The sequence below is a fragment of the Coregonus lavaretus genome (genome assembly GCF_964263955.1).
Source record: "Coregonus lavaretus genome assembly, chromosome: 11".
In the NCBI taxonomy this organism is placed as follows: Eukaryota; Metazoa; Chordata; class Actinopteri; order Salmoniformes; family Salmonidae; genus Coregonus; species Coregonus lavaretus.
The window spans coordinates 11,229,164-11,251,323 of NC_139998.1; the positions used below are offsets into that span (position 1 = coordinate 11,229,164).

The 22,160-nt window shown below is 43.5% G+C and overlaps 1 pseudogene across 1 annotated transcript in view; it reads right to left on the reverse strand.

The window, feature by feature from the left end:
* LOC311137017 (ankyrin repeat, SAM and basic leucine zipper domain-containing protein 1-like) overlaps window positions 1-22,160 on the reverse strand; it is a 72,368-nt pseudogene that overhangs the window by 43,379 nt on the left and 6,829 nt on the right. The window contains exon 2 of the transcript in view: window positions 18,713-18,835. The product of the transcript in view is annotated as an ankyrin repeat, SAM and basic leucine zipper domain-containing protein 1-like (transcript). The remainder of the gene's footprint in view (window positions 1-18,712; window positions 18,836-22,160) is intronic.

A 22,160-nucleotide genomic window follows, 5' to 3' on the forward strand; every position in this document is an offset into this window, starting at 1 on the left:
AGGACTAACAAGACACAGGTGTACAACATCAAGACAAAACCAAACGAACATGAAACATAGATCGGTGGCAGCTAGTACTCCGGGGACGACGACCGCCGAAGCCTGCCCGAACCAGGAGGAGGAGCAGCCTCGGCCGAAACCGTGACAACAGCTTCTATCTCAAGGCCATCAGACTGTTAAATAGTCACCACCAGCCGGCCCCCACCCTGTACCCTACCCTGAACTTTAGTCACTGTCACTAGACGGCTACCATCCAGTTACTCTACCATGCACCTTAGAGACTGCTGCCCTATGCAGATAGGCATGGAACACTGGTCAATATAATAACAGAACACTGGTCACTTTAAATCATGTTTACATACAGTTTTACCCACTTTATATGTATATACTGTATACTAGTCAAGGCATATCTTATTTAACTTTGCTGTACATATACTACAGTTGAAGTCAGAAGTTTACATACACCTTAGCCAAATACATTTAAACTCAGTTTTTCACAATTCCTGACATTTAATCCTAGTAAATCAGACCAGAGGACATTTCTCCAAAAAGTACGATCTTTGTCCCCATGTGCAGCTGAAAACCATAGTCTGGCTTTTTTATTGCGGTTTTGGAGCAGTGGCTTCTTCCTTGTTGAGCGGCCTTTCAGGTTATGTCGATATAGGACTCGTTTTACTGTGGATATAGATACTTTTGTACCTGTTTCTTCCAGCATCTTCACAAGGTCCTTTGCTGTTGTTCTGGGATTGATTTGCACTTTTCGCACCAAAGTACGTTCATCTCTAGGAGACAGAACGCGTCTCCTTCCTGAGCGGTATGGTGTCTGCGTGGTCCCATGGTGTTTATACTTGCGTACTATTGTTTGTACAGATGAACGTGGTACCTTCAGGCATTTGGAAATTGCTCCCAAGGATGAACCAGACTTGTGGAGGGCTACAATTTCGTTTCTGAGGTCTTGGCTGATTTCTTTTGATTTTCCTAAGACGTCAAGCAAGGAGGCACTGAGTTTGAAGGTAGGCCTTGAAATACATCCACAGGTACACCTCCAATTGACTGGAATTATGTCAATTAGCCTATCAGAAGCTTCTAAAGCCATGACATCATTTTCTGGAATTTTCCAAGCTGTTTAAAGGCACAGTCAACTTAGTGTAAATGTGTAATGTAAACTTCTGACCCACTGGAATTGTGATACGGTGAATTATAAGTGAAATAATCTGTCTGTAAAAAATTGTTGGAAAAAGTACTTGTGTCATGCACAAAGTAGATATCCTAATCGACTTGCCAAAACTATAGTTTGTTAACAAATTTGTGGAGTGGTTGAAAAACTAGTTTTAATGACTCCAACCTAAGTGTATGTAAACTTCCGACTTCAACTGTATTCTTCAGATACAGTGCCTTGCAAAAGTATTCATCTCCCTTGGTGTTTTTCCTATTTTGTTGCATTACAACCTGTAATTTAAATTGATTTTTATTTGGATATCATCTAATGGACATACACAAAATAGTCAAAATTAGTGAAGTGAAATGAAAAAAATAATTTGTTTCAAGATATTCAAAAAAATATAAAACGGAAAAGTGGTGTGTACATATGTATTCACCCCCTTTGCTATGAAACCCCTAAATAACATCTGGTGCAACCAATTACCTTCAGAAGTCACATAATTAGTTAAATAAAGTTGACCTGTGTGCAATCTAAGTGTCACATGATCTCAGTATATATACAGCTGTTCTGAAAGGCACCAGAGTCTGCAACACCACTAAGCAAGGGGCACCACCAAGCAAGAGGCACCATGAAGACCAAGGAGCTCTCCAGACAGGTCAGGGACAAAGTTGTGGAGAAGTACAGATCAGGGTTGGGTTATAAAAAAATATCAGAATCTTTGAACATCCCACGGAGCACCATTAAATCCACTATTAAAAAATTGAAAGAATATGGCACCATAACAAACCTGCCAAGAGAGGGCCGCCCACCAAAACTCACGGACCAGGCAAGGAGGGCATTAATCAGAGAGGCAACAAAGAGACCAAAGATAACCCTGAAGGAGCTGCAAAGCTCCACAGTGGAGATTGGAGTATCTGTCCATAGGACCACTTTAAGCCGTACACTTCACAGAGCTGGGCTTTATGGAAGAGTGGCCAGAAAAAAGCCATTGCTTAAAGTAAAAAATAAGCAAACACGTTTGGTGTTCGCCAAAAGGCATGTGAGAGACTCTCCAAACATATGGAACAAGGTACTCTGGTCAGATGAGACTAAAATTGAGCTTTTTGGCCATCAAGGAAAATGCTATGTCTGGCGCAAACACAACACCTCTCATCACCCCGAGAACACCATCCCCACAGTGAAGCATGGTGGTGGCAGCATCATGCTGTGGGGATGTATTTCATCGGCAGGGACTGGGAAACTGGTCAGAATCGAAGGAATGATGGATGGCGCTAAATACAGGGACATTTTTGAGGGAAACATGTTTCAGTCTTCCAGAGATTTGAGACTGGGACTGAGGTTCACCTTCCAGCAGGACAATGACCCTAAGCATACTGCTAAAGCAACACTTGAGTGGTTTAAGGGGAAACATTTAAATATCTTGGAATGGCCTAGTCAAAGCCCTGACCTCAATCCAATTGAGAATCTGTGGTATGACTTAAAGATTGCTGTACACCAGCGGAACCCATCCAACTTGAAGGAGCTGGAGCAGTTTTGCCTTGAAGAAAGGGCAAAAATCCCAGTGGCTAGATGTGCCAAGCTTATAGAGATATACCCCAAGAGCCTTCCAGCTGTAATTGCTGCAAAAGGTGGCTCTACAAAGTATTGACTTTGTGGGGGGTGAATAGTTATGCACGCTCAAGTGTTCTGTTTTTCTGTCTTATTTCTTGTTTGTTTCACAAGAAAAAATATTTTGCATCTTCAAAGTGGTAGGCATGTTGTTTAAATCAAACTCCCAAATTGTTTTTTTATTCCAGGTTGTAAGGCAACAAATTAGGAAAAATGCCAAAGGGGGGTGAATACTTTCACAAGCCACTGTAATACTTCATATTCTATACATGTACTGTCAATATTGTCTATATATCCCATCACATACATACACACACACACACACACACACACACACACACACACACACACACACACACACACACACACACACACACACATATATATAAATATTCTCTAAACTCCAACATTGCTCGTCCTAGTATTTCTATATTTCTTTATTCCATTAATTTACCTTTTAGATCAATCAATCAATCAAAGGTATTCATAAATCCCTTTATATATCAGCAGATGTAAAACCCAGCCTAAAACCCCAAACATCAAGCAATGCAGATGTAGAAGTACGGTGGCTAGGAAAAACTCCCTTGAAAGGCAGGAAGAAACCTAGAGAGGAACCAGGCTAGTCCTCTTCTGGCTGGCCAGTCCCCTTCTGGCTGTGCCAGGTGGAGATTATAAGAGTACATGGCCATTAAGGCTATATTGTTCCTCAAGATGTTCAAACGTTCATAGATGACCAGCAGGGTCAAATAATAATCACAGTGGTTGTAGAGGGTGCAATAGGTCAGGACCTCAGGAGTAAATGTCAGTTGGTTTTTATAGCCAAGCATTCAGAGGTCGAGACAGCAGGTGCGGTAGAGAGAGGGAGTCGAAAACAGCAGGTCCGGGACAAGGTAGCACGTCCGGTGAACAGGTCAGGGTTCCATAGCCGCAGTCAGAACAGTTGAAACTGGAGCAGCAGCACGACCAGGTGTACTGGGGACAGCCAGGAGTCATCAGGCCAGGTAGTCCTGAGGCATGGTCCTAGGGCTCAGGTCCTCCAGGAGAAGAGGGAGAGAGGGAGAGAGAAAGAATTAGACGGAGCATACTTAAATTCACACAGGACACCAGATAAGGCAGGAGAATTACACCTGATATAACAGACTGACCCTAGCCCCCTGGCACATAGACTATTGCAGCATAGATAAGTGTGTTTTGTTGTGTTGTTAGATATTACTGCACTGTTGGAGCTAAGAACACAAGCACTTCCCTACACCCGCAATAACATCTGCTAAATATGTGTATGCGACCAATCAAATTTGATTTGATTTTAGTTTGGGCAGTAAATCTTGCTAACCCGGATCCCGCAATTAAACCCTAGTGTGTGTGTGTGTGTGTGTGTGTGTGTGTGTGTGTGTGTGTGTGTGTGTGTGTGTGTGTGTGTGTGTGTACGTGTCTGTATGTGGAGTATATGTTTGTGTATTAGGTGGGGAGCAGCAAGGGAGAGCAGCTGTTGGTCTGGCCGGGGGTAGTAAGCAACCAGACTGCTGGTTTGTGTCTGCGGTGGCCGGGGGAAAATAAATACAAGTCTGGGGTAGGCCCGGTGCTATGACGACAGCGCCACACTTTGTGTACCAGCTTTATCAATCATTCCTGCATTCCTCACCCTCTTTTTCTCTCTCTTGGCGGAACACAAATTAGGAAGTGACCTCCACTCTCCCATTTAATTATTTCCTTTCAAAGCCTCCAGCACCAGTCGCCGCCGCAGTGTGTACACACACACACAGACATAGAAACACACACCCACACACATACACTAGTGCTGCGCGGGTTGACCTATAACCCACAGTCCCTGTGGTTACAGTGCATTCAGAAAGTATTCAGACCCCTTCACTTTTTCCACATTTTGTTACATTACAGCCTTATTCTAAAATCGATGAAATATTTTTTTCCCCTCAATCTACACACAATACCCCATATTGAAAAAGCAAAAACATGTTTTTAGACATTTTTGCAAAAAAAAGATACCTTATTTACGTAAGTATTCAGACCCTTTGCTAAGAGACTCGAAATTCAGCTCAGGTGCACCTGTTTCCATTGATCATCCTTGAGATGTTTCTACAACTTGATTGGAGGGCACCTGTAGTAAATTCAATTGATTGGACATGATTTGGAAAGGCACACACCTGTCTATATAAGGTCCCACAGTTGACAGTGCATGTCAGAGCAAATACCAAGCCATGAGGTCGAAGGAATTGTTCGTAGAGCTCCGAGACAGGATCGTGTTGAGGCACAGATCTGGGGAAGGGTACCAAAAGATGTCTGCAGCATTGAAGGTCCCCCAGAGCACAGTGGCCTCCATCATTCTTAAATGGAAGAAGTTTGGAACCACCAAGACTCTTTCTAGAGCTGACCGCCCGGCCAAACTGAGCAATCGGGGGAGAAGGCCCTTGGTCAGGGAGGTGACCAAGAACCCAATGGTCACTCTGACAGAGCTCCAGAGTTCCTCTGTGGAGATAGGAGAACCTTCCAGAAGGACAACCATCTCTGCAGCACTCCACCAATCAGGCATTTATGGTAGAGTGACCAGACGGAAGCCACTCCTCAGTAAAAGGCATAGGACAGCCAGTTTGGAGTTTGCCAAAAGGCACCTAAAGGACTCTCAGACCATGAGAAACGAGATTCTTTGGTCTGATAAAACCAAGATTGAACTCTTTGGCCTGAATGCAAAGCGTCACGTCTGGAGTAAACCAGACACCGCTCATCACCTGGCCAATTCCATCCCTACAATGAAGCATGGTGGTGCCAGCATCATGCTGTGGGGATGTTTATCAGCGGCAGGGACTGGGAGACTAGTCAGGATCAAGGGACAAATTTACGGAGCAAAGTACAGAGAGATCCTTGATGAAAACCTTCTCAAAAGCACTCAGGACCTCAGACTGGGGCGAAGGTTCACCTTCCAACAGGACAACAACCCTAAGCACACAGCCAAGACAATGCAGGAGTGGCTTCGGGACAAGTCTGAATGTCCTTGAGTGGCCCAGCCAGAGCCCGGACTTGAACCCGATCGAACATCTCTGGAGAGACCTGAAAATAGCTGTGCAGCGACACTCCCCATCCAACCTGACAGCGCTTGAGAGGATCTGCAGAGAAGAGTGGGAGAAACTCCCCAAATACAGGTGTGCCAAGCTTGTAGCGTCATACCCAAGAAGACTCGAGGCTGTAATCACTGCTAAAGGTGCTTCAACAAAGTACTGAGTAAAGGGTCTGAATACTTATGTAATGTGATATTTCAGTTTTTGCAAATGTTTCTAAATACCTGTTTTTGCTTTGTCATTATGGTGTATTGTGTGTAGATTGATGAGGAAAAAACACAATTTAATCCATTTTAGAATAAGGCAGTAACGTAACAAAATGTGTAAAAAGTGAAGGGGTCTGAATATTTTCCGAATGCGATGTATATCCGCTGTTTGGATGAATGCGTGGCGGGCGGGTTAATTATCAATACGTGTGTAATTCATATCTATAGGCTACATTGAGTTTTTTCAATCCACTGAGGCAAAAAGGACAGTGTCTGAGTTTAGTTCAAGAAGAGAAAAGCTGCGAAACGGAGGGGTTGAAAATTAAGAGAAGGGAGGGCCAGAACAGTAGTCTAATGTTTGGGAAAGATTTGTTGAAGTGGTAAAAGAGGATGATAGCAGTGCTGGATATGTTATGTGTGATGATTGTGAGGCGCTATACAAAGTCGTCAGTCACAAGAAGGGGAATTCAAAATGATACCTCAAAGGAACTGTAATGTTAAGAGGCGGCAGGTAGCTGAGTGGTTAAGAGCGTTGTGCCAGTAACCGAAAGGTCGCTGGTTCTAATCCCCGAGCTCACTAGGTGAAAAACCTGTCGATGTGCCCTTGAGCAAGGCACTTAACCCTAATTGCTCCTGTAAGTCGCTCTGGATAAGAGCGTCTGCTAAATGACTAAAATGTAAATGTAATGTTCAGATGGGTAAATGGAATAGTAGCCTAACTGAAATCTGGACACTGACTGTAGGTCTATATCCTCTCACATAGTCTAATATAATATTTACTCCTACAGAATTAAACATTTCTTGGAGTAAAATTATACACCAAATGTACATTTTGACTCTGGAACAGGAGTGGAGAAATATGATTTATTTATTTCAGCATCTTGAGAGAATGAATTGGTGGTTAGGGAAAGGTGCCATTTTTATAAGCATCATTAAAGCTGATAGTATTTCAACCACATAAAATATACATCTATGCCGAACTGAAATCTTATTAGAAACATGTTGGGTGATTTAAACAGCTTTTAATTTCCTTAAAACTGCTCAAACTGATGACATTTGGACATTTTTCATGGATCTTTTTTTTTTATTATTGCATTTTCTCCCCGGTCTAGAAACAGAGGAAAGAGAAAACAAACTTTACCGTTGTCAACCAGATTGAAGCATTCATTCTATCGATTTATGACATTATTCTGGTGAGCAAGGGTTTATTTAGTATTTTAGGGCAACAAGTAGGCTAATGACAGAAGATAAGCTGCATGCATCTAATTATAGACAAGTTGACTAACAAATAGCCTACCAAAATGTCGGAAATAATAAGCAGAAACATAGGCCTATCTAAAAAGGTCTGTCAAAAAATCGTTACGCAATCTCTTGACTGTAGTCTACAGCTCATTTTCTATATTTGAAGGTTAGGGTCGGGTGCGGGCTTCCGATTTTTACTTTATCACATATTGTCTGGCGGTTGCAGATCGGTAATTAGTAGGGGTGTAACGGTACATGTATTCGTACCGGGGACCTCGGTTGGGCCCGCACTGTGAATCCGAATAAATACATACAAATAAAAATACTAGGCCTGCATTGTAGGACTATAACTCTTGAGTAAATCTGAGTTTAAAAAACATTTCACGCTATTCCTTTAGAACAACACATATGCACACGTTGTAATCAAAAAATATATAATCTTAATTGGCGCCTTTCAAACTGCCTTTTTGTGAGGAGCAGCCGAGAACAATTTCTGTACGATGGTGAGAGGTGGGGTCGATAAATCAGTATCCTCCATCATCATTTAAATCTCCAGTTTGGGAACATTTTGGCTTCCCAGTAGATTACAACGCCAGTGGCGCAGCGGTCTAAGGCACTGCATACTACAGATCCTGGTTCGAGACCGGGAGGCGAAACACAATTGGCCCAGCGTCTTCCGGGTTAAGGGAGGGTTTGGCTGGCCGGGATGTCCTTGTCCCATCGCGCTGTGGCGGACAAGGGCACATGCACGCTGACACGTCGCCAGGTATACGGTGTTTCTTCTGACACGTTGGTGTGGCTGGCTTTCGGGTTAAGCGTGCATTGTGTCAAGAAGCAGTGCGGCTTGGGGAGGACGCACGGCTCTCGATTTTCGCCTCTCTCGAGTCCATACGGGAGTTAGTAGCGATGGGACAAGACTGTAACTACCAATTAGGGGGTACATTTGTTTTTGGAAAAATTATTAAAGCGCCGATGGACAGAGAGTTGCAGACAAAACGTTAACAGTATTTTGCCTAGTGCTGACTCCAATAAGTCGTTTGGTCGATAGGGTGTTAGTCGACCAATATGTTTTTTTTGTGGAACAGTAGCATATATATCTATATTATACACTGCTCAAAAAAATAAAGGGAACACTTAAACAACACAATGTAACTCCAAGTCAATCACACTTCTGTGAAATCAAACTGTCCACTTAGGAAGCAACACTGATTGACAATACATTTCACATGCTGTTGTGCAAATAAAATAGACAACAGGTGGAAAATGTAGGCAATTAGCAAGACACCACAAATAAAGGAGTGGTTCTGCAGGTGGTGACCACAGACCACTTCTCAGTTCCTATGCTTCCTGGCTGATGTTTTGGTCACTTTTGAATGCTGGCGGTGCTTTCACTCTAGTGGTAGCATGAGACGGAGTCTACAACCCACACAAGTGGCTCAGGTAGTGCAGCTCATCCAGGATGGCACATCAATGCGAGCTGTGGCAAGAAGGTTTGCTGTGTCTGTCAGCGTAGTGTCCAGAGCATGGAGGCGCTACCAGGAGACAGGCCAGTACATCAGGAGACGTAGAGGAGGCCGTAGGAGGGCAACAACCCAGCAGCAGGACCGCTACCTCCGCCTTTGTGCAAGGAGGAGCAGGAGGAGCACTGCCAGAGCCCTGCAAAATGACCTCCAGCAGGCCACAAATGTGCATGTGTCTGCTCAAACGGTCAGAAACAGACTCCATGAGGGTGGTATGAGGGCCCGACGTCCACAGGTGGGGGTTGTGCTTACAGCCCAACACCGTGCAGGACGTTTGGCATTTGCCAGAGAACACCAAGATTGGCAAATTCGCCACTGGCGCCCTGTGCTCTTCACAGATGAAAGCAGGTTCACACTGAGCACGTGACAGACGTGACAGAGTCTGGAGACGCCGTGGAGAACGTTCTGCTGCCTGCAACATCCTCCAGCATGACCGGTTTGGCGGTGGGTCAGTCATGGTGTGGGGTGGCATTTCTTTGGGGGGCCGCATAGCCCTCCATGTGCTCGCCAGAGGTAGCCTGACTGCCATTAGGTACCGAGATGAGATCCTCAGACCCCTTGTGAGACCATATGCTGGTGCGGTTGGCCCTGGGTTCCTCCTAATGCAAGACGATGCTAGACCTCATGTGGCTGGAGTGTGTCAGCAGTTCCTGCAAGAGGAAGGCATTGATGCTATGGACTGGCCCGCCCGTTCCCCAGACCTGAATCCAATTGAGCACATCTGGGACATCATGTCTCGCTCCATCCACCAACGCCACGTTGCACCACAGACTGTCCAGGAGTTGGCGGATGCTTTAGTCCAGGTCTGGGAGGAGATCCCTCAGGAGACCATCCTTCCACTCATCAGGAGCATGCCCAGGCGTTGTAGGGAGGTCATACAGGCACGTGGAGGCCACACACACTACTGAGCCTCATTTTGACTTGTTTTAAGGACATTACATCAAAGTTTGATCAGCCTGTAGTGTGGTTTTCCACTTTAATTTTGAGGGTGACTCCAAATCCAGACCTCCATGGGTTGATACATTTGATTTCCATTGAACATTTTTGTGTGATTTTGTTGTCAAAACATTCAACTATGTAAAGAAAAAAGTATTTCATGAGATTATTTCATTCATTCAGATCTAGGATGTGTTATTTTAGTGTTCCCTTTATTTTTTTGAGCAGTGTATATATTATGTTTATGGCACACGAGACACCTGTCTGATTCGCACTCATCTCTGTGAACTAATCCATTGCGGAGGCCTATACCAATCCATTGCAGAGGCCGCAGAGATGGCACAGTCCAAGAAGGGGAGTGTGGCTAAAATGCACAATGCACGTCTCTCTCCCGCCAATTTGTGCACATTAATTGTTTAATATCTTCATTTTGTAAATTGTTTGCATTTGATTGTTAGTGTACAGTGAGGGAAAAAAGTATTTGATCCCCTGCTGATTTTGTACGTTTGCCCACTGACAAAGAAATAATCAGTCTATAATTTTAATGGTAGGTTTATTTGAACAGTGAGAGACAGAATAACAACAAAAAAATCCAGAAAAACGCATGTCAAAAATGTTATAAATTTATTTGCATTTTAATGAGGGAAATAAGTATTTGACCCCCTCTCAATCAGAAAGATTTCTGGCTCCCAGGTGTCTTTTATACAGGTAACGAGCTGAGATTAGGAGCGCACTCTTAAAGGGAGTGCTCCTAATCTCAGCTTGTTACCTGTATAAAAGACACCTGTCCACAGAAGCAATCAATCAATCAGATTCCAAACTCTCCATCATGGACAAGACCAAAGAGCTCTCCAAGGATGTCAGGGACAAGATTGTAGACCTACACAAGGCTGGAATGGGCTACAAGTGTCACGTTCATTGAAGGACGGGTCAGACCAAGGCGCAGCGTGAAATGCGTACATGTTTATTTAAACGATAAACACACTAATCAAAACAACAAACCAACGAAACGTGAAGTCCAAAGGCTAAACACAAAACAAGCCTAAACAAGGAGCAAGATCCCACAACTAAACTAGTGCCAATAGGCTGCCTAAGTATGATCCCCAATCAGAGACAACGAGCGACAGCTGTCTCTGATTGGGAATCACACCCGGCCAAACATAGCAATACAACACCTAGACAGAAACATAGAAAACACTACCTAGAACACCACACCCTGACTCAACATACAGAGTCCCATAAGTCAGGGCGTGACAACAAGACTATCGCCAAGCAGCTTGGTGCGATTATTCGCAAATGGAAGAAACAAAAAATAACTGTCAATCTCCCTCGGCCTGGGGCTCCATGCAAGATCTCACCTTGTGGAGTTGCAATGATCATGAGAACGGTGAGGAATCAGCCCAGAACTACACGGGAGGAGCTGGGACCTTGCGGCGCCGTGAAGGACTGAAATCCTGCAGCGCCCGCAAGGTCCCCCTGCTCAAGAAAGCACATATACAGGCCCGTCTGAAGTTTGCCAATGAACATCTGAATGATTCAGAGGAGAACTGGGTGAAAGTGTTGTGGTCAGATGAGACCAAAATGGAGCTCTTTGGCATCAACTCAACTCGCCGTGTTTGGAGGAGGAGGAATGGTGCCTATGATCCCAAGAACACCATCCCCACCGTCAAACATGGAGGTGGAAACATTTATGCTTTGGGGGTGTTTTTCTGCTAAGGGGACATGACAACTTCACCGCATCAAAGGGACGATGGACGGCGCCATGTACAGTCAAATCTTGGTTGAGAACCTCCTTCCCTCAGCCAGGGCATTGAAAATGGGTCGTAGATGGGTATTCCAGCATGACATTGACCCAAAACACACGGCCAATGCAACAAAGGAGTGGCTCAAGAAGAAGCACATTAAGGTCCTGGAGTGGCCTAGCCAGTCTCCAGACCTTAATCCTATAGAAAATCTGTGGAGGGAGCTGAAGGATCGAGTTGCCAAACGTCAGGCTCGAAACCTTAATGACTTGGAGAAGATCTGTTAAGTGGAGTGGGACAAAATCCCTCCTGAGATATGTGCAAACCTGGTGGCCAACTACAAGAAACGTCTGACCTCTGTGATTGCCAACAAGGGATTTGCCCTAAGTACTGAGTCATGTTTTGCAGAGGGGTCAAATACGTATTTCCCTCATTAAAATGCAAATCAATTTATAACATTTTTGACATGCGTTTTTCTGCAATAGCCAAATCCACTAATTTGAAGGGGTGTCCACACACTTTCGTACATACACTGTATAGTGTATCACCAGTAGTACATTTACCGTTAATTTATAATCTACAATGTTTGTTTGGTTATGGTCATTTCTGTTAATGCATTCAATATATTATTATTACCAGTCTTTTACCGTTCTCATTGTCGGAGTGGACACGTTGTTTGCAGAGCACACAACCTATGCTTGTGTTTTGGTTTATTTCATTCCATTTACAAGTTTTGTCAATTTAGTAATTGTCTTTTAGTTGTAGCGCTCCTGTCAATGTTGAGTAAGGATGCACACCTGATTGCACATAGAAGTAGGCCTATAGTCTACCTGGCCTGTGTGTAAATGTAGGCATATAAATGTGCCTATTTGGGGATCTGATAGTATTTCTGATTGGCTTAACGCACCACCACTGATGAGCTGTGGAGCATATCAAAGTAATGTTTTATTCACCTCAAACAGCATCCATTGAAAAATCTTTCCAGCTCTCTCCCTTTCGATAACCACTCAACTATTTTTCCATAGTTGGCAATGGCAATAGAAGTGACTTTTTAGGTTTGTATCATTTTAATTTAGATTTGGATAGAATTTTGATTAACCACATGACACTGATTTTGAGATACGAAGACGTTATTATAAATTAAATGAAACCGTTCCACAAAAATGTGCATATGTAAACCATAACTGGCAAGCAGATCGTTATAAATGGTGAGATAAATTGGCATTCCACATGAGAAAGGTTGCCTGTTACCGGCAACTTCAGGAGAGTAAAGGCAGAATCTGCAAAAGCCAGCAGGAATGAGAGGAGGATGGTTAAGTATTTTTTATTCTGGTTATCTTGATCTCTGGCTCCCTCTTCAGTAATCTGTGTCTTATTGTGCTTAAAGCATCAGACAAGCTCAATACATATAGTTGATTTTATTAAAACACATAGGGTGTGTCTATATGTGACCCACCACCTGGATTTGGTCCTACATTTGAAATTGTGTTTTTTTTACATGAAATAAAAGTAGAGGCTCAGAGATATATAAAATGGTATATCATACACTGCAGTTGAGGGACAACGGGAAAGTAATTCTGCTTTGAAAGTTGATTAACTTGTAACCCCACTTTTGAGAAAATGGTCCTTGAATGTTTTAGTACACCTACTTCTTTGTCTACAGCCATTCATGATCATTCACACCCTCTTAAGCCTTAGCCCCACCCATCTCCTTAAGGATTCACATGTGAGGCCATGTGCTAAATAGAGTGAGTAGTGTAGTAAACAACCAAAGATTTGAAGACTAGTGAAGTGGTAAAAATAGTAGCCTACAATAAGGGAAAAAATCCAGGTAAAAATACACTTTATCTAGTCCTTGGCTTATATCCTAATCTGACTTTGGTGCAGGTCATGTTGTTCTTCACATTACCGTGTGTCGGGTAAACATACACTATATCAAATCAAATCAAAGTTTATTTGTCACAGGATAGAGAAGGTGTTAATGGTACAGTGAAATTGTTACTTGCATAGTAGCAATATCAAAAACAGAAAGTGTATAATTATTAGATGATGCTTACCCAGACACACTTGTCTAAATTGATGCTTCATGTGAAATAAATTCTATAACCACCCCCCTGCCACATCTAGCTAAGTGGATGGGTCACTATTGTCTAGACATGTACACATGTTCATGAAATACAATAGATGGCCGTAATCACCCCCCAGAAACACCTGGCAAAACTTGATGGGTCATGAAATCATCTGGCGAAGTGGAGTCTTTTGATTAGACATGTAGCTAAATAGCTAGCTAAACAATGAACCAGCATAATCCCAAACTCATACTACCACCAATACAAGCATTGTCATAGCTGTAGTATGAATATGCAGGTAACTAAAGCTAACCAGCTAGGTTCAATGTTAGCTAGCTAACATTAGGCTATAACTAGCAATACAAATGGATTTCTGAATAGAATGATATTACTACACAGATCATACACGTAACGTTAGCTAGCGAGACAGTAAGCTAACGTTCACTAGCTAACTAACTGAAAAATGTAGCTAGACTCTTACTAGTATACATGGATGAACGCCTCACGGCAGACTGGAACCATTTAACTCTGTTTTGTTTGTAGCTATATCTTGTTTGGCCAGCGTTGTGTCAAGTCACTCCGGTTCACACTGACCGTGGCGTGTGCAGAAAGTAGCCCATCACAACTTTTTCCAACTGATCTGTCGATAGCGCCTGCTAAATTCAAGGCATCAATGTTGTTGAGAAAAGTAGCAAAACATTTGTAGTTCTCGATGGCAAACGTTATCTTTCAAAAACGTCACGGTAGAAAGGACTATCAACTCATACTGAGCAGCTCAAGTTATATACAGGAGCATGCCTCATGGCAGACCAATCCAAACTCATCTCCCAGCATGTCCAGCCCATCCATTATCTCAGCCAATCATGGCTAGCGGGAAGGTTCCTGTCTTTTTCTGTGGCTAAACCAACTAGGCTTGTAATTAAAAACAAAATATTCGTTTTTACAGATGGAATACAAGTTTGTTATTAAGGCACATGAAAGTTCACATGTTCCAGAAGGCATTTCTGCAAAAAAAACAAATGTTGATAAAAAATATTTCTTTAAATCAGGGACCGACCTAATGTTGCCACGCTCAATGAGAATAGCCTATGCAGCTGCCAACACCTCAAACATGTTGACACATTTCCGCGGACATCAGTCCAGTATACCGGAGCAAGACGGAAACGCAAAGAAACAACAACACAATATCGTCTGCGCTCTGCAGTTAAGCAGCCCTTGGCAGCTGATTCTGACCGGGCCAAAGAAATTACAAGAGCGATAGGTAGGCTATGTTTATATTTTTTTCAATGCTGGTTATGGATATTATAGTTATTACGTTTAACATTGGATTTATTAACTACAAAAAGGTAAGACATGTTTTTAATTCTGGCGCTGCTCTGCACACACAAGCTTGTTAGCTAGCTAGATAGCTAACAACATTAAGCCAAGTCTCAGAAGTTCAAAGACATTAAAAGTTCCTCCATAGAAGCTGCTCCTCCGTAGGTATAACTCTGTGGGCCCAATTCAGATAATGCATGGTTGCATCGAAGCTAGTCATAACAAGATGCCCAGCACTTCAAGAACAACCTCCTCCACCCTCTCTCGCTCTCTCCCCACCAGCAAAATGTCAGTTCCTTCTCACGCCCTGCACTTGGCTGTCCATCGCACATGTAAACAACTATATAGCTTGCCCGCTCCATAGCGAGTTGCTCTATCCACACTGATTGGTGAAGCAATTTAATATCGAGCTAATGTAAAAAAAAGTTTAAAACCCATTTCATGAAGCTCCCGACGAACAGTTCTTGTGCTGACGTTTCTTCCAGAGGCAGTTTGGATCTCGGTAGTGAGTGTTGCAACCGAGGATAGACAAGTCCTTAAAAAGGAACAGAAAGTAAAGATATAAACCGGTACCTTATTTTGCAGGTCGGAACTGTGGAATGCAACTAAAAAAAGAATGGTTCTGTTCAGAACTAAATTATTGGAAAATTATTTCGGTTCCAACCCATGGTTTCAGCACCTCGTGAAAGTGTTTAAGACACGTTACGAACTTCCCTTTTGCACCCATTTAAGCAAACCGGTAGTACCCGCTTGTCACGACTTCCTCCGAAGCTGCCTTCTCTCGTTGTTCGGGCAGGCTTCGGCGTTCGTCGTCACCGGCCTTCTAGCCACTGCTGCTCCTCATCTCATCATTCCATTAGTTTTGTCTTGTTTATTACACACACCTGGTTCATATCCCCTCATTAGTACTTGTAGAAGTGTTCCCTCTGCCCCCTTGTCCTTGTGTGTGATTGTTTATTGTGAGGAGAGTGTAGCTCGGTTGAGCTCCGTGTATTTTGTATTGTTGGGGTATTTTTCCCCGTGTGCCTGTTTGGTTCCAATGCGCCTGTTTTGCGCACTGGACTGTTTGACGCATTTCTGCGTAACTCTGTATTCCGGAATAAATTCTGTATTCTGTGATTTACCCTCCTGCGCCTGACTCCTTCAAATCACCATCACAGAATCACACACCCGTCATGGAGTCAGCAGGAGAGGAGCACATGCCTGGAGTCATGGCACGGGTCCAGGAGCATTCGACCGCCACCGCAGTGAGGCCCCGGTCTTTGTAACGGGTGATCGGATCTGGCTCTCGACCCAGAATCTGCCCCTCCGCCTGCCCTACCGGAAGCTGAGCCCGCGGTTTGTGGGGCCGTTCAAAGTCCTGAGGAGGATAAATGAGGTTACCTATAGGTTATTAATCCCACCAGATTATCGTATTAACCCCTAATTCCATGTTTCTCTCCTCAGGCCGGTGGTATTCCGTCCGTTCCATCCTGGAATCGAGGTGTCGGGTGGGGGGCCTTCAGTACCTCGTGGAGTGGGAGGGGTAAAGTCCGGAGGAGCGGTGCTGGGTCCCGGTGAGGGATATCCTCGATCCCTCCCTGTTGCGGGATTTCCACCGTCGCCATCCTGCTTGCCCTGCTCCGCGTCCTCCTGGCCGTCCCCGAGGCCGGTGTTGGCATGCTGCTGGAGCTGCTAGTCAAGGTGGGAGGGGTACTGTCATGACTTCCTCCGAAGCTGCCTCCTCTCCTGGTTCGGGCAGGCTTCGGCGTTCGTCGTCACTGGCCTTCTAGCCACTGCCGCTCCTCATCTCATCATTCCATTTGTTTTGTCTTGGTTATTACACACACTTTTTATTTTATTTAACCTTTATTTAACCAGGTAAGCCAGTTGAGAACAAGTTCTCATTTACAACTGCGACCTGGCCAAGATAAAGCAAAGCAGTGCAATAAAAACAACAACACAGAGTTACATATGGGGTAAAACAAAACATAAAGTCAAAAATACAACAGAAAATATATATACAGTGTGTGCAAATGTAGCAAATTACACACTTGGTTCATATCCCCTCATTAGTACTTGTATAAGTGTTCCCTCTGCCCCCTTGTCCTTGTGTGTGATTGTTTATTGTGAAGAGAGTGTAGCTCGGTTGAGCTCCGTGTATTTTGTGTTGGAGGGGTATTTTTCCCCGTGTGCCTGTTTGGTTCCAGTGCGCCTGTTTTGCGCACTGGACTGTTTGACGCATTTCTGCATAACTCTGTATTCCGGAATATATTCTGTATTCTGTGATTTACCCTCCTGCACCTGACTCCTTCAAATCACCCATCACACCGCTCTATATAAGCAAACCAACGATTGGGAAAAATCCACTTAAACGGCCCTCAAACTGGCAATTACTAGTGGGAAACTCCTCTATCATCCTGAGCACCCACCTCTCCCACATGGTGACCTCTGACGTCACTTACTAAGGAAATGGCTTCTATAATAGCATTTCCAGCAGTAAAATGCAACAACAAAACATTATAAAAAGCAATCTATTAATGTGTTTTTTAAACTCTATAATTAGTTTACAAGCCTGATAGCTGGACTTTTAGTTTATTGTTGACACAGCTTATTGGCCATTAGCAAATCAGCGTTTCTCAACAAGTTCAAATCACATGAATGCATCCAACTGGTATTTACGACTTCACAACTGGTAAATTCCCACCTTCCACATGGTTACAAACGCAGCATCAGAGTGGAAACTTGAGAGGCCCAACATAACAATCCGGTAACAACAGACAATGCAAGGAATGTTGTGAATGTTGAATATTGTGAATGGCATTTCATTTTCCCGCCGTACCGAAACTGAACAGTGACCCCAATACCGCAATACTCACCAAACCGTGGATTTGGTGAACCTTTACATCCCTAGTTATTAGCAATTGGGTGCAGGTGAACAAACAGCTGACCCGCGCATCCCTGACGTACACACAACCATCCATCCCATATGTGCTGACTGGTATAACGCACAGACTGTAACACACACACATATAACACGCCTCCCTTATCACCCAACCGGGGTAGCACTCTCCTCTGTCTACCCATGACTTTGACTCTCTTATCTCTCTTGTCTCCCTTTCCTAGATCCCTAATACAACGACACCCCGAAAGATGCATTCCATTTCTCCACCAGAGAGAGAAAGGCAGGAATGATATGGTCGGAGCTGTAAACTGAAAACACACCGGCGGATTAGCAGCTTGTTTTTAGACGGTTCCTCTTTAACGTCATAGGCATTAAATAAAGGCAGATGAAGCTAAGTGCCAAGGCTTCTAATTGGCTCCTCAGTCTTTGGCCGGGGCATGTGTGGAAATTGAAAGAAGGTGCGAGAGGAGGGGTAATTAACTGTGTGTGTGTGTGCACGTGTGTGCTACAAGTTGCCTGTCCTTCCTTTCCTTGTCCATTGTTGCTGTTCTGTTGCAATATCCCTTCTATCCTACTTCTGACTGGAAGGTCATTTGAGCCCGTGCCAGCAAGTGTTCTCTCTCTCTTTTAAGTCTCTACAGTGGTGGGTAGAGCAGATAGTCTCTTCTACAAGCAGTCTTGCAGAAGCTGGAAGATGTGAAAGTTTCTAGCAGCAATGAGTCAAATTCTGTCACACAACTGTCTGTGAAAACCACCACTGTAGAGACCAAAATATCACCCTGGTTGAATGATTCAACGTTCACGCCTACTAACTTGCTTTGTACTTTTGTTCAACTACAATGCAAAATAATTTCACACCTATAGTGCACAAAGACGTGGTCAACATCCGAGTGCTGGTGGGAGCATGGTATCGAATACAAGCTGTAGCCTACATAATATGACACATCTGTTTTACCTCTGCTGAAGTTAGCGCTGGCTCCTTTGTCCAGCAGCAACTTGGCGATGTCATAGTGAGCCACGTGCACAGCACACATCAGCGGTGTCCACTCAAAGCCCAGCCTCGTCTCGACGTCCAGGCCTGACACAGGAAATAGAAAGAAGAAACCAGGCCATACAGAGTTACATCACTTAGTTATTTAACTGGGTTCAAAGAAGACCCCAAATCAGCAAGGTTGCAAACACTGTCATTTACTGAATATTGCCTGAACAAGAGGGCCAAATCAAAAGGTTTCAAAATTCAGTTAAGGCAGACTCAATAGGGCTAGGATTTGCTAGGGACCTCACGATACGATATTATCAAGATACTGAGGTGCTGATACAATATGTATTGTGATTCTCATGATTTGAAATGTTTTACGATTCAATACTGCGATTTTATTGCAATTTGACGCTCCAAACATATTGCTCACTGTCTGCTGCAGAGAGACAAGAGAGAGCATTAGAACATTTGTGTGGATCAGTCATGGAAATAAAAGTGCTGAAAACATGTTGGCTCACAAGCAGGTCCTGGGGCTCTGTTCACAAACTAACACAATTAGACCCAACCAAATCATGAGAAAACAAAAAGATAATTACTTGACACATTGGAAATAATTTACAAAGAAACAGAGCAAACTAGAATGCTATTTGACCCTAAACAGAGAGTACACAGTGGCAGAATACCTGACCACTGTGACTGACCCAAAATTAAGGAAATCTTTGACTATGTACAGATTCAGTGAGCATAGCCTTGCTGTTGAGAAAGGCCGCCGGAGGCAGACCTGGCTCTCAAGAGAAGACAGGCTATGTTCACACTGCCCACAAAATGAGGTGGAAACTTAGCTGCACTTCTTAACTTCCTGCACATATTTCCCTCAGATTACACAGACCCACAAAGAATTTGAAAACAAATCCAATTTTGATAAACTCCCATATTTATTGGGTGAAATGCCACAAGAAAAGGGCAACCAGTGAAGAACAAACACCATTGTAAATACAACCTATATTTATGTTGATTTATTTTCCCTTTTGTACTTTAACTATTTGCACATAATTACAACACTATATATAGACATTTATTGACATTTTAAATGTCTTTATTCTTTTGGAACTTTTGTGAGTGTAATGTTTTGTTTATTATCTATTTCACCTGATTTGGCAAAGTAAACATATGTTTCCCATGCCAATAAATCCCTTAAATTGAAATTGAATTGAGGCCCAACTCGGCAAAAAATCTGTCTCCCTCCAGCAGGTGCCGTTTTTTCACCAAGCAAGGGGGTCAATGAGAGTCGAACTTGGTCAACAAAAACATGTATGGCTTATTTGCTACGTGGTTTATTTGATCGAATAGAAGTTCCGTAATGCTTAAGTTGTTGCGAGTGTACTGATATAAGTAGGACATGTGACCTCCCGGCAACTTTGAGAAAAAAACCTTTATATCAGAATTGTCTCGAGATTGCTATGCATATTCATAACATAAGGCTAGTAGCATAGCATCTCTCGCCATTGATTACAGGCGGTTGATGTGACATCTACAACCCTCATGAGATGTATCCACCAATCCAAAGAAAGGATAGGCAGCCGCTATACAGCCCGTCATATCGCTTTGTGGACAACGACTCCCATTGTTAGGGGGGAGAGACATGTATCTTATCAGTATATCCATAATCTTTGGTCAGAATCTGGCAGTAGGTCAAGTAAAGTAAAAAGTAAAGTTTAAGCATCCAGGTCTAGACCAGGGATGGGCAGCTGTCGGCCAGTTGGCCGTCCCTTTTTGTAGGTCCGCAGAAGGATCAATTTTGTATTTCTTTTTTAAATACTAATATATATATATATATATATATATATATATATATATATACAGTGGGGAGAACAAGTATTTGATACATTGCCGATTTTGCAGGTTTTCCTACTTACAAAGCATGTAGAGGTCTGTAATTTTTATCATATGTACACTTCAACTGTGAGAGACTGAATCTAAAACAACAATTTAGAAAATCATTGTATGATTTTTAAGTAATTAATTTGCATTTTATTGCATGACATAAGTATTTGATCACCTACCAACCAGTAAGAATTCCGGCTCTCACAGACCTGTTAGTTTTTCTTTAAGAAGCCCTCCTGTTCTCCACTCATTACCTGTATTAACTGCACCTGTTTGAACTCGTTACCTGTATAAAAGACACCTGTCCACACACTCAATCAAACAGACTCCAACCTCTCCACAATGGCCAACACCAGAGAGCTGTGTAAGGACATCAGGGATAAAATTGTAGACCTGCACAAGGCTGGGATGGGCTACAGGACAATAGGCAAGCAGCTTGGTGAGAAGGCAACAACTGTTGGCGCAATTATTAGAAAATGGAAGAAGTTCAAGATGACGGTCAATCACCCTCAGTCTGGGGCTCCATGCAAGATCTCACCTCGTGGGGCATCAATGATCATGAGGAAGGTGAGGGATCAGCCCAGAACTACACGGCAGGACCTGGTCAATGACCTGAAGAGAGCTGGAACCACATTCTCAAAGAAAACCATTAGTAACACACTACGCCGTCATAGATTAAAATCCTGCAGCGCACGCAAGGTCCCCCTGCTCAAGCCAGCGCATGTCCAGGCCCGTCTGAAGTTTGCCAATGATCATCTGGATGATCCAGAGGAGGAATGGGAGAAGGTCATGTGGTCTGATGAGACAAAATAGAGCTTTTTGGTCTAAACTCCACTCGCCGTGTTTGGAGGAAGAAGAAGGATGAGTACAACCCCAAGAACACCATCCCAACCGTGAAGCATGGAGGTGGAAACATCATTCTTTGGGGATGCTTTTCTGCAAAGGGGAAAAGACGACTGCACCGTATTGAGGGGAGGATGGATGGGGCCATGTATCGCGAGATCTTGGCCAACAACCTCCTTCCCTCAGTAAGAGCATTGACGATGGGTCGTGGCTGGGTCTTCCAGCATGACAATGACCCGAAACACACAGCCAGGGCAACTAAGGAGTGGCTCCGTAAGAAGCGTCTCAAGGTCCTGGAGTGGCCTAGCCAGTCTCCAGACCTGAACCCAATAGAAAATCTTTGGAGGGAGCTGAAAGTCCGTATTGCCCAGCGACAGCCCCGAAACCTGAAGGATCTGTAGAAGGTCTGTATGGAGGAGTGGGCCAAAATCCCTGCTGCAGTGTGTGCAAACCTGGTCAAGACCTACAGGAAACATATGATCTCTGTAATTGCAAACAAAGGTTTCTGTACCAAATATTAAGTTCTGCTTTTCTGATGTATCAAATACTTATGTCATGCAATAAAATGCAAATTAATTACTTAAATCATACAATGTGATTTTCTGGATTTTTGTTTTAGATTCCGTCTCTCACAGTTGAAGTGTACCTATGATAAAAATTACAGACCTCTACATGCTTTGTAAGTAGGAAAACCTGC